Source organism: Triticum dicoccoides, chromosome 2B (genome assembly GCF_002162155.2).
Source record: "Triticum dicoccoides isolate Atlit2015 ecotype Zavitan chromosome 2B, WEW_v2.0, whole genome shotgun sequence".
NCBI lineage: Eukaryota > Viridiplantae > Streptophyta > Magnoliopsida > Poales > Poaceae > Triticum > Triticum dicoccoides.
The window spans coordinates 144,874,697-144,883,683 of NC_041383.1; positions in this window are offsets into that span (position 1 = coordinate 144,874,697).

Consider the following 8,987-nt stretch of genomic DNA (forward strand, 5'->3'; position numbering starts at 1 on the left):
AGTGTCGTGAGGGCTGCCATCACTACAAAAAAAATACACTTCCGTGATGATTCGTGTTTGTCACAGTAGGTCGCATTTTTTGTCATGCATGTATATCCATGATAAATTTATGACAGAATCAAGATAGTCATACCTGTGCTGTCGTAGAAGTGTTCCATGACATTACCAAAATTATCATCACAGAAGTGTCCACTTCCATGACAATAAATTGCACGTCACAGAAGTGCTTTCGTCAAGGGTGACCGACACGTGGCATTCACCATAACGGAACGCCGTTAAGCTATCGGGTCGGGTTTTGGATCCGATAACCCGTTAACAGCCCCGACCAATGGGGATTTTCCACATGTAAAATCATCATTGGCTGGAGGAAACACGTGTCGGCTCATTGTTGGGACAGATGTCATCCACTCATTGGACAGAAGGCGCATATGATACATCGACACGTGGCACGACCCAACAGAGGCCCATTCCTGTGAAAAGGCCGGCCCGTTTGACTTGGTCAAAAGGTGGCGGGCTATCCCATGTAAAGCCTGTTAATGGCCTGTTCGCATATAGCCCATTTACAGCTCGCTAACCTAAGGCCCGTTACGCCCTATCCGAACTAGGCCCAGTAGCGTCATCTGGGCCACACAATATGATTCCAGCCCGTTTTCACTTCTGGCCCATGTATGACCCATGACGTCTTTTGGCCCATATGAGGCCCTATGTAACTCTTGGCCTATTAATGACCCATGGTGAAACTGGCCCGTAATGAACAGTGTATCACTTTACACCCATTAACGGCCCATGGTGAAACTAGCCCGTAATGAACAGTGTATCACTTTATACCCATGAACGGCCCGTTATTCCGTTGGGCCGTTTCAAGCCCATATTATCTTTCGGCCTTCTCAGAGCCCATTTATTCATGGGCTCATTTCCAGCATTCGTTTACTTACGACCTATTACTGTCATTTTCTGCTTGTGGGCCAAATTCAGCCCGTGGTTACAGTCGGTCCATTTGTGGTCCGTTAATACGTTGGGCTGTTTTCATAGCGTTATCAAATACAGCATATTAACGATGGCCCGTTATGGTCGGCCCATGAACGGACGATTCCAACTCTAGCTCGTTTACGGCCATAATGCGGCCTGTTATTGGCCCATGTTTGGCCAATCGATCATACTGCCCGTATAAGGCCCATTGATGATACGACCCGTAGAAGGCCCATTGTTTCTATGGCTCGTAGAAGGCCCACTGTTTCTGTGGCCCGTAGAAGGCCCATTGTTTCTACGGCCAGTAGGAGGCCAAGTGTCACTACAGTAAATATTAGCCCATGGTTATTGTGGCCTAGTTTTAAAAAAAAAGGTTATTGCAGCCCCTAGCAAACTGCGGAAAAAGAACTGCAATGACTACAAGCAAACAAATAAACAAGACAACAAGGAAATAAATAAGCAAGCAACTTATGCTAGGCTATCACGGCTATCACACATATTACATCCGCTGGGCATCAAAGTTCGCCACCAGTGCAAATAAACGCGCCGACAAAATAATATACAAAACTGAGAGCACTTTAGAAGGCACTAGGCTTGGCCAGGTCGGGCTCCCCAAACAGCTGAAGAAGCTGAGTAGACCTCAGTTGTGTCAACGATAGATACATCAACACTAGATTTAAGGCATGATGGTGCGCATGGCAGTCCTCTGACATCTTCATTGCAATTTGACTTCAAGTCGGAGCTGAGCTGAAGCAAGCCTTTCCACTTTAAGTTGAGACTAAAGAAGTCGAACTGATTGAGGCAGCGACTGCACAGAGGTTGTCTCACACCTGCTGGTGAGTAGCTTCAACTCACTATCTTCATCAAGACAGGACCTTGGGGTCATCTCGTTGTCCTCAAGATGGTTTGGCTCACTATCTTCCCTAAAGTTCTGCCTGGCATAAGAGATACGAGTCTGAAAGAGAAATAAGGAGACACGTAACAGGTTTCACAATTATATAAACAAATAAATGGATCTGTTTTGCATAAGGAACATGTTTTTACAACTACAATTTGAAACTGGTAGTTGTTGCAAACATCCAATCAGATGTAAACAGCAAAGCAAACAATAGTGGAGGAAATGATGCCTATCCAAATCTATACTAAAACAAAGTTTGAAGGCTTGAGAAGGATGAACTTACATTACATGTTAACACGGGCTGGACAAAGCCCTTCTCCATGTTGATGGAAGGATAATTCAATAAATTCCCCAAAGAAAATTCTTTATAAGCGTTGCCATTATTCTACATTTTGCAAAGAGTAAATATAGATCAAATAATATTGGAAGAAACAGAGGATAATGAGGCTCAGGTGTAGACCGATGATACATAATCAAATAGCAATTAATTAAGTACAACGTTACAAGGCAAAAGGGAGAGAGGTACTCACAAGAGCAATGCAGAGGCCATTATTGTTTTGAGATCGTATGATTCTTTGAGCAAGGAGATTCATTTGAAATTAGTTTTCATACAAGAGAGAAGGTAAGGCACAAGCAGAAATTTAGGAGTTCAAATTTTGAATTGATATCATAGACAGTACCTGACGCTGGGCTCCCAGCAGTTCTAATAGGGGTTTGGCCACTGGAGTAGGGGTCAAGTGTGGTACAGTTGGGCCTGTGTTTTCTGTGGCTGCTGATCTATCTGATTTAACAGGCATCACTACCTTTTCCAAGTACCTAGTTTGTACTCCTTGAGGATCTGCACTCACCCTCTTCCTTTTGGACATCTATTACGAAAGAACAACATTTGACTGGAAAAACATAGTGTGACGACACATGGAATAGGTACATAAAATGGATAGGTATGGCATATACTCATATATGATGCTTAAACTAAGCAGATAGTGTAACAAAGTAGAAGTAATGCAAGAGGTCAGATGCAAAATATGTGCGACCAATACAACTTTGCAAAGTTAGAGCAAGCACCTTGATGGGTGAATAAGATAGGCCATCCTCCACCATGCCAACTTTGTTAGCCAGTGGATCATTCCACAATATTCCTCTTGTGCGCCCATTCTCATATTTATTTTGATAATGTTCAATATCTGACATGCATGAAAACATAAAAACAAGTGAGATTTTCTTTGTAATGCAGAAGTGATTCTAATCCAATACTGCCTCCCTGTAAACCCCTTTGTGCTATCTCTGCAATTCTTTTAAAAGATGCCATGCATGCTGTAATTTGTTGTGTGCATTAATATAATGTGGCCTACTACTCAAAATATGAGAGCTCCAGAAGTTATGACACTTCGCAGATGATAGCTTCAACATATAGTAAAGAAGAACAAGTCGACCTGACCTGACAGATTCAAAATATACTAAGGGAGAACAACTCAACCTGACCAGTCGACCGCAAGAGAAGAGTATCATCTTAAAGAAGAGCAAAAGAGCAAGCAGATTGAAGATATTACAAGTCTTTCAATACAATGTCGGTTGGCCACCCATGATGAACCAGAGCGCACAGAGAAATACTATTCTTTTCGGTCTCTCCATATGTGGCGCAGATGCATTTCGAAACTAAAGTAGGAACATTTAGCTAATCAATTAAACATCTCTCAGTTTTACTAATATCAGCAATAATATCATATATGAATTTGTACAACTAAGCTTTTTTAGCTCGATGGGTGGAGCAGTGCTATTACGACACGAACCATGTAGGCTGATTGTGGTCATCATAAAATGGGCAAAGCATAAGCATGATGAGTAGAGTGTTGACCGTGGCAGTGGGATGGCAGATCTGAAGCTGCAAACCATGCAAAGGGTAGTTAGCAACCGATGTTTGCTTTGAAATAACAACTAAGATTTGGTATGGACAAGAAAGTACGGTCAACAAGTGACAAAGAAATGCAATTATGTTGTCTCTCTATATGTCGCGACATGCATTTGGAAACTCAAGTGGGACCTTTAGCTAACCAATTAAGTGTGTCGGTTAACTAATATCAGTATCAAATCACAATCATATTTGAACAACTAAGCTTTCGAATTCCAAGTGTTGTGTTGTTTAGTTTAAAGGGTGGAGTAATGCTAGTACGACAGAAAGCACCTACGCAGATCATAGTAGAGTAGATAAAATGGGAAAACCCTAAGCATCAAGAGAAAAATCAGGAAAGTGGAACTAGCTGGACCAGTGGGTAGCGCACATGCTTTTCGAAACGAATATAGGAATATTAGGTGACCAATTAAACATTCTCTGTTTTAGTGATATGAGCATCATATCAGATTCGTATTTCAACACGTAAGCTTTGGGTTGAGGTCTTGAGGAGAAGTGCTAGCACGACACGAAGCACCTATGATGATGGTAGTGACTATAAAGGGGGAAAACCATAAGCTTTACGAGTATAGTGCCAGTGCCATGGCGGATCTGAAGGTGCAAACCGAACAAAGCTACTTCGCAACCAATGTTTGCTTTCAACTAGCCACTACGATTTGGTACGGACAAGAAAACTGCAGTAAACAAATTACGAACTATTTTTCGGGTGAGATCAATAACTTAAGCACATATGGAAGAGTACCACCTCTCTTGCGACGCCGTGTAGGACTATGCTGATACGTTGAGGGTGCTGCGGGTGCGATGGCTGTCGGCGGTAGGGAAGAAGACTTTAGATGACAGACGGCCGGGTCGGGGGATATATCCTGTTGCTGTGGACGAGTCTGTCGTAGGAGCGGCAAAGACAAGGTGGACGACGGCGCCGATGAAGCGATGAAAGGATCCTGGTCCAGTGTCGTGGATGAGAGACGTCCATCTCTTGCAGTGGACGACGGGGTAGGGGTAGCGGCTCCGGCAAGGTGGAGGATGGGGTGGCGGGCGGAGGAGGCTGGCCGCAGTGCGGAGGTTGTTGTGCCGCCGATGGTGTATGAATGGGGAAATGGAGGGGAGGGGGGATCTCAAACTTTGGGACGCGCTTCTCTGAATTGGGGGAAAGTTACGAACTTATCCCCCGTTTAAAATTTCGGACATCGCATCAGTTGGGGATAGGACGGTAATCTCGCATCTCCCAAATATTTGCCAGTAACTATTTCGGGCGAGGAAAGGGTGTTTTGCCGCCCATGGTTGGCACCCACGGTGTATGAACGGGGCTGACAGGTAGGGTGGTTGTGTCACGTCTGATGGAAGTTACACATCTGCCCCTATTTAAAATATTAGCCTACATCGATTTCGGACGAGGAGAGTTTGTTTTGCCGCCCACTGTGTATGAATGGGGAAATGGAGGAAGAGACACATGTCTTTCGGACGATCTTGAATCAAATGTGTTTTGCCGCCCACGTTTGGCGCCCACCGTGTCTGAATGGGCTTAGAGGCCGCCGTGTCACGTCTGATTGAAGTTACTAGTCTACCCCTATCGACAGCAGTGTAAATCCGGTCGATAAGGATGTCAAGTGTCAGGGGTAGATAGTAATTTCCATCTCTCAAACACTTGCTTCGGGAAACCCACAAATTATAGTGGTTGTTTAGCCGCTTTGTTCAAAACTTGGGAGAATTAGCATTCACGTTTGCCCTAGGACCTGGCAAACTAAATTCAAATCTAATTTGTATTCGATTACGAATATCCACAGATAATTATATGTTTTGTTATTTATTTCTTCAAAACGACAACAAAGATTTATTCCACCTTTATATATGATTATGATTTAGAAATGCCGTGATCTTCAAATTCAGTAGGTTGGATACACTCTGAGTCAAACAGTTATTTCATCCAATACAATATGCTCACACGAAAAACAGTTCACCTTATGTCAATCATACAAGTACTGAGGATTACCTCACCTAAAAAATTCGGATCATTACAACACATGGACAACATAGGGGGTGTTGCAACATAATCCATTCAGAGACATGGCACAACATGCAAGTAATATAATCTAATGACAATTTCAACTGGTATCTAAAGAAGAACCGGGATTACCTTGGGCTTCAGATAGCAGAAACAGCAGGACCTCCTCCGTCTTCAAATGCAACATTCTTACTTCCTCCAATTCTTGGGTTGCTTGCATAATGCGTGCCGCTAATTCCGTAATTTCCAGCCTCAAGATAAAGATTACCTCATTCATGGCAGCCACACCATCCCTTTCTGCCTCTAGTAGAGCCTCAAGCACTATAATATCTGTGCTCAGACTGCTCTCCGATGGTGTTGCCTCTGAACTGCTACCATCTGGTAACATGGATGGCGCACTGCTTCCACAAATAGATTCTGGGGTTGTACATTGTGTCCTAGTGTGAACGACATCTTGAAAGGTTTCTGCTAGACATCAGTAAGAGATAGTTATCGTATGATCCAGGCAGTGAGCTTACATGGTAAATGACGGACAAATTATTGCCGAGCATGGCAAACTATATTTAAATGGTTCAAAGCAGCATCAGCCGAAAAGAAATTAAAATGGTAAGATGAAACTAGGGATGTAAGTGGCAAATAAATGACATCCGCCAGTCTCATCTAGTTAGTTTTTGCTACCTCCCTAGTTCATTTTCCTCAAAAAACAAAAACTCTTTTGAACTATCATACCACTAGTGGACTTTAATCGGGATTAAACGGGACCCAGTTGACATCCCTAGTTGAAAGGGAGTGTACAACCGCTATATTTAAGTTGCCAAGGCATCTAAGCAGTTGAAATAATCTGAGAAAGCACTTAACATTGTGGCCTCATATAAACTACGAAGACAGTCTTGTGATGAAGTTGAGAGGAAAAGTTAAGGACTCAAATGAAATAGGCATGCATTCCTTTACGATAGTACATCAGGCACTGCTGACATATTGGCCAACTCAGGTATAGCGTAACAACAAATAAGCATTCGAATCAAGCAATACATCAAAGCAGACAACTGAACTATTTGTAATTCGGTAGGATTACACGTTGAGGGCACAAGCCAAGAAAGCAGCCCACTCGCATTACATTTCACATGTACTAAAACACACTGGCTTACCATATGTTGCTGTATAGCCTAGCTGCTGTTCCAATGTTCTTTGAAGATATTGTTAGCATCTCGTGGTTGCAAATCTAGTTGTTGTAGTTTATTCTGCACCATCTATTTAGTAAAATTAATTTTAGTCGCATGCACTGGTCCGAATTGATCATCAATGGTTCATCTAAACTAATGAAATAAGGGTGTGTGCATACACGACAATATATCCGCTTCCCTCTATTTTTATGCTTGTTCGAGGTGCCAGCCCCAAAAGAACAAATATTTTGCTTGATGGGGTTGGCAGCTCCATAATTAATAGAAGCATCAAATTAGTCATGCAACTTGGGAAGATCAAGAACACAGAAACAAGTAATGAACAGAGGCTCGGAGCAGTGATGTAATAGCTAGCATCAGAAAATGTAGGGTAAAACAAACAAAAAGCAGTGGAACCACATGCTAGTTTGCTGATGTGTAATTAAGCATAGAGAACATTAAGCAGTCTGATGGAACCAACAGGTGGCATCAGAACAAAACTAAAGCATATTAACTATATGTGCACTGGTATGTAATTTAGCACATGTAACATGTTCACTGCCAGAAGTATGACCCTACAGGTGCAAGTAGAATAACGCGTCTCATGAAGAACTGAATGATGCCCTGAAGAAATTCAAAGGTGCGGTGCTTATGCTAGGAAAGTGAACGTAGGCGCCGGCCGTTGGATAATAGTACCTGATTCTCGGCGGCGTATGGGTATCATTGTCATACTTGATAGCTAAGGATCGTCGATGGTGCTCGTGTTGCGGTTGAGTTTGGGCCGGCTGTCGCCTTCGCTGAAGCGGCTCCGGTGCTACCGTTGCGGCACCTGTCGACATACAAGAAAGCTCATCTGAGGTAAGTGAATAGTTGCACGATAAAGAGAAAAACCGAAGGAGTACAAATCGAAATAACCTGATGAGGCTACAGCGTCGGTAAAGCAGGGACGGTGGAGTTGAATATGGCGTTCGTGGAGCGGGTCCAGTGCAGTGGACGAAGGCTTTGGCGGGCACATTGTACAGTGCTTTCAGTGAGGCGGATCTGTTGCGGCGGAGTAGGGCTTGTATGAAGGGCCAGCGAAGGGGCGGGCGAGGGAGTCAGTGAAGGGCCTACACTGTGGTGGACGAGGGCGCCGGTTAAGCAGATCCGGTGCAGTGGACCATGATGGCGGTCAAGGAGATCTGGAGCGGTGGACAAGCCAGTCGCTGAAGCGGCTCCGGTGAAGTGGTGAGTTGGCAGTTGGGGTTTCCAAGGTGCGGAAGGTAGATCCGGCAGGGTGTGAGGTCCATCGCTGCGGCGGAGGACTAGATTCGGCGGCTTGCCGTGGTTGGGGGGTCGGGGAGGGGAAGGGGAGGAGCTCTGGGGAAGAATGTTGGGGGCAAAGAGGGGAAAACAAGGGAGTTACCAAAGCAGCCCTTTTCCTTTCATGTGGTAGGGGTAAAACAGGAATATCGCAGGGCTAAACTTTCGGGCGCGTGATATTTCGATGTGAGTGGGAAGTTTGAAAGCTTTTGGCACCTAAAATTATAAGTATTCTGCTCTCGTACGGCCGACTATGATATCATGGCCGACAATTTGTTTGTTTTGCACGCAAAAAAGATGTGCAAGTTTTGAAAATCAATGTCTCCAACTCGAAACTTAGATTGTCCATTCAATTCAAATATGGATCATTGAGCTACTACAAGCAAATACCATCATACAGTCCAATTCAAATGAAATTCCAAATGTGTTTATCCTAAATATGATGACAAAAGCAAAAATGTGTATGTGTATGAATAAAGTGGATAATTATAAAGTTTGAACATGCCCGTATGTGTATATCTCTAGGTTTGATATATGAATTTGAAATCACGAAATCCCGGCTTAAAAAATGTACCTCCATTTAAATGAATTACAAAAGCTAATGATGGAGTCGAATTCCAAAATTCCAATCTTAGGTTTGTAATTCTGGTACATCAAGGTATATCACGCATGTTCAAAAGTATCGTTATCTCATAGTACAAACTGTGAAACAAATTGATCAACCATGAGTGCACAATATCTCAATTA